The sequence below is a fragment of the Tachyglossus aculeatus genome, chromosome 5 (genome assembly GCF_015852505.1).
Source record: "Tachyglossus aculeatus isolate mTacAcu1 chromosome 5, mTacAcu1.pri, whole genome shotgun sequence".
Taxonomy (NCBI): domain Eukaryota; kingdom Metazoa; phylum Chordata; class Mammalia; order Monotremata; family Tachyglossidae; genus Tachyglossus; species Tachyglossus aculeatus.
In genome coordinates this window covers 50,189,757-50,194,504 of record NC_052070.1, presented here as the reverse complement: position 1 = coordinate 50,194,504, position 4,748 = coordinate 50,189,757, and the positions used below count along the sequence as shown (strand labels likewise).

The following is a 4,748-nucleotide window of genomic DNA, read 5'->3' as shown; positions in this document are numbered from 1 at the left end:
TATATACAGGTGCTATGGGGAAGGGAAGGAGGTAAGAAGGGGATCACCTTGTAACCTCCCCAGCGCTTAGAACAGTGCTTGGCACATAGTAAGTGCTTAATAAATGCTATTATTATGATGATGATGATGATGATGATGATGATGATGAAGACGACGATGAGGGCAGGGGCCATTTCTTCCCGCTTCTCAGCTAGCCTCCATATGACCTCCTTGGATGGTCACCAACTTACCCACACTCCTCCCCTCCACTGGCACAAACCTCGAGGATTGATCGCCCCAACTGGTTTAGGGCAATCAGCGTTTAATACCCAGCGCTTAGTACAGTGCCTGGCACATAGTTAGCGCTTAACAAATACCATCATTTAGGTATCGGACAGCCTGTAGAAAGAGGGCTGCATCACATGACCTCTCCCAGTCCCTTCAAGTTGCAGGGTTCTGGCCCTTTGTTCAGATCCTCCACGCGGAGTTGCGGGACCCCCACTCAAGGTGACCTCTGCCTGAAGGGTGGAGCAGATGCAGAGAAGTGAGGCTTGAAGCTGGTGTGTCGGATTTCAAAAGAAAAAAATTAAATTCCATTAAATGGAAATGAGAAACTAAATGATCCTCTTCGCGATGGTCTCCCATGCAGGAGCCTCGGCCAATCAGAAGGTTGGCTTTAACCAAGGAAATGTCAATTGTATGGAAATGTCACATCCACGACAAAGCTCTCCTGGGGCCTATAGAGGCAAACATGGCTGAATTAATTTCCGACACCTGCACCCCCTCCTTTTTATAATCTTTTAACCTTGTTAAAAGAAACACACCATCTTTTCCTGTGGGGGGGAGGAGAGGGGAGGTAAAAGCCTGGTAGCAGTGATTATGGGAAAAGGTCAAAGAGTTACAATTACAAAGGTCATATTGCAAATTGCTCCGCAGAGAGCGGAGCACTTTGTGGGAGATTTAAAAAGAGAGGGACAGTCCTCCAGAAACACGGAGAGGAGCTCAGCTAGTTCTCTCTCCCTCTTCCTGCCAGTCAAAACTGGTCCCTGGTTTAAAAATCTTCCCTAAAATCCTGGATGACCCAGGGCACCTCTTGAGATGGAAGCCCGCCTCATCTACACTACACCTTAACTACTCCAAGCCCCTGCCACTGTGAACGACCCGTTAGGTCGGGTAATTCCACAATAAAACAGCCTGGGGAATGGAACCAAATCCAGAAGAGACAGATCCCATTGTGCTCAGTTACCCGAACTTCTGATGATCTGAACTGGTCTTGATCACGATTCATTCAGCTTGCCAACTTTTTGGGGTAACCCATAGCTCAAATTCAGGCTGGGACTACCTCCCCTCAGCAGGCCTTCGGTACCAGGATGATGAGGGGAGCTTCCAGAAGCTGATATTGGGGTGCTATCCATAGGTGCCAGGATGATGCTTCACACTCCCCTTTGCAAAAGAGTGACCGGAATGTCCACTGAAGTCGTCTAACTCTGCCATATATATAATAAAAATGATGGTGCCTGTTAAAAACTCACCATGTGCCAAGCACGGTACTAAGCGCCAGGGTAGATACAAGATAATCAGATGGTACACAGTCCCTCCCCTCTCAGGGTCGCACCTGGAGAGTTTCCAATACTCTACCATTCTCGGCTACAGGAGGGAGAGTCAAGCAGAGGCCTACCCATTCCATTCTTAGCTTGGGCAGTGGCTAGCAAGTGGAAGACAATCTGCTACAAGTCAAAACTCACCTGTGCTGGGCAGCAGGGGCACGGGAGAGAGTCGAGGGCGGAGACTGAAATTTACTGCGCGGAAGGAGGCAATGGTAAACCATTTTTTACAGAGAAAACTCTATGGATACACTACCAGAACGATTGCAGATGGAGAGCGGGGCGTTCTGGGAGAGATGCGTCTGTGGTGTCGCTATGGGTCGGAAACGATTCGACGGCGTAAGACAAGACAAGTCACGGTCCCTGTCTCACGTGAGGCTTGCAGTCAAACTAGGAGGAAGTCAGATTTCATCCCCATTTTGCAGATGAGGTAACTGAGGCCCAGATGAATGAAATGACTTGCCCAAGGTCACGCAGCAGACAAGTGGCAGAGCTGGGATTAGAACCCAAGTCCTTTTCATTAGGCAACACTGCTTCTCAGCAGGAAGTTACAGCAAATTTCATTCTAAAAACTCAAAGTGCATGGCATTGCACTACCAGGACTGGGGTTGAACATTAGAAGACCTTAGAATTTAGGCTTGGTGTTAGTCTGGAGATGTCGCCACATTGCCCTGAGCCCTCCGCTCCCTCCCGCACACTCCGGAGCCAGGGCTGGCTTCAGAGAGTAAGACAGGTGAGCCGTTACCTCACGGAGCTGCGGGTTTTCCAATCCCGGCTCCTCTACTTGTTTGTTGTGTGACTTTGGGCAAGTCACTCTACTTCTCTGTGCCTCAGTTACCTCATCTGTAAAATGGGGATTGAGATTGTGAGCCCCATGGGGGTCAGGTACAGTGTCTAATCCAATTTGATTCTATCTACCCCAGTGCTTAATACAGTGCCTGGCACATAGTAAGCGCTTAATATCATAATTATTATTATTATTAGCAGGCAGCTTCCCGGGTCCCTACAAAGCCCTGCGGTATTATAGGAAGCTGCTGGCCTAGTGGAAAGAGCCTGGGCCTAGAACTTGTATTCTAATCCCAGCTCTGCCACTCGTCTGCTGTGTGACCTTGGACAGGTCACTTCACTACTCTGGGCCTCAGTTACCTCATCTGGAAAATGGGGTTTGAGACTGGTAGCCACAGGTGGGAAACGGACTGTGTCCAACCTGATTTGCTTGTATTCAGTCCAGTGCCTGGAACAGAGCAAGCTCTTAAGAAATACCACTATTATTATTATTATTACTTGGGAGACATGTTCCCAGCCCACAGGAGCTTTACAGTCTAGAAGGGGAGACAGACATAAAAATAAACTACGGATATGTACATAAGGGCTGTGGGACTGAGGGTGGGGTGACTTTTAAGTGCTTTAAGGGTAGACATCTGAATGCCAAGGCCACACAAAAGTGAGAGGGAATAGGAGTTTGGAATAGGGGTGGCATCAGCCAGAACACAGACAGGGGTGGGGCTTGAAGGGGCTTTGTGCAACCCCTCAGGTCTGTGAGATGCCTGAAGCCAGTCCTGTCTGGGGCCCCAGGTGGGCAAGGCTGGAGCTTGCCACAACTTTCCATATGACCATGGCCCCGAGTAATGAATTCCAATCTGGAGTCCATGGATAAGTAGCATGTGTACTAATGCTAATTATCCTCATGGTTGGGAGCCATCTGTGTGAAGAGAGGAGCCAGGGCTTCTGTTCCGCATAGGCGCCGGTGCATTGTGTGATTTTCTTTCCTTTCCTGAGTGTGTGAGTGACCCTTTCAGGAGTCAAGGGGGTAAGCAGCCCCAGGAGCTGGGAACGTGTACGCCTCTCTAAATGTAGCAATAATAACAATTTCATTCTAAGATGCACAAGATTAGGCAGTGTAATTTAGGTAGCTTTAGGCAAAGACCTTCTCATTATTTCACACACCTGAGTGTAGCCCCTGGCAAAACTCTAGGGAGCTGGCTCCTCTCTGGTAGCCAATCCATAAGGCTGGGCCTCCTTCACACTTGAATGGCAAATAAGAACTAGATCTGAGCTGAACCTTCCCCTAGTGAAGGTCAGATGGTGATTTTTGGGCCCTTGTGAGCAATGTTTTTTTCTGCCAGTGGAGTTCTGGAACCATGGAATCCTAGAGCTTCAGGAGACTTCAGGATGCCACCGGATCCAGATCCCTAATAGAGATTGTAGTAGTAGTAGTAGTAGTAATAGTAGTAGTAGTAGTAGTAGTAGTAGTAGTAATAGTAGCAGAAGTGTGTAGTGGATAATAATAATAATGGTACTCGTTAAGTGCTTACTATGTGTCAAGTACTGTTCTAAGTGCTGTAGGGGATGCAAGTTAGTCAGTCAGGTTGGACACAGTACCTGCCCCACATAGGGCTCACACTCTTATTCCCCATTTTACAGATGAGGTAACTGAGGCCCAGAGAAGTGATTCGACTTGCCCGAGGTCACACAGCAGACATGTGGCAGATAGAACACCGGCCCGGGAATCAGAAGATCATGGATTCTAATTCTGGCTCTGCCACTTGTCTGCTGTGTGACCTTGGGCAAGTCACATCACTTCTCTATGCCTCTGTTACCTCATCTGTAAAATGGGGACTGAGACTGTAAGCCCCACAGAGGACAGGAACTGTGTCCAACTCATTCATTCATTCAATCATATTTATTGAGCGCTTACTGTGTGCAGAGCACTGTACTAAGCACTTGGGAAGTACAAGTTGGCAACATATAGAGACGGTCCCTACCCAACAGTGGGCTCACAGTCTAGAAGGGGGAGACAGACAACAAAACAAAACATATTAACAAAATAAAATAAATACAATAAATATGTATAAGTAAAATAAATAAATATATACATATATACAGGTGCTGTGAGGAGGGGAAGGAGGTAAGGTGGGGGGATCGGGAGGGGGAGGAGGGGGAGAGGAAGGAGGGGGCTCTGTCTGGGAAGGCCTCCTGGAGGAGGTGAGCTCTCAGTAGGGCTTTGAAGGGAAGAAGAGAGCTAGCTTGGCGGATGTGTGAAGGGAGGGCATTCCAGGCCAGGGGGAGGACGTGGGCCGGGGGTCGATGGTGGGACAGGCAAGAACGAGGCCCAGTGAGAAGGTTAGTGGCGGAGGGTGCGGGCTGGGCTGTAGGAGGAGAGAA

General features: G+C 48.7%; 1 non-coding gene across 1 annotated transcript; it reads left to right on the top strand.

The window, feature by feature from the left end:
• The first annotated feature begins 1,576 nt into the window (after positions 1-1,576).
• LOC119929022 lies at positions 1,577-1,714 on the top strand. Its single transcript, XR_005451166.1, has one exon. It is a non-coding gene; the product is annotated as a small nucleolar RNA SNORA7 (small nucleolar RNA).
• The last annotated feature ends 3,034 nt before the right edge of the window (positions 1,715-4,748 follow it).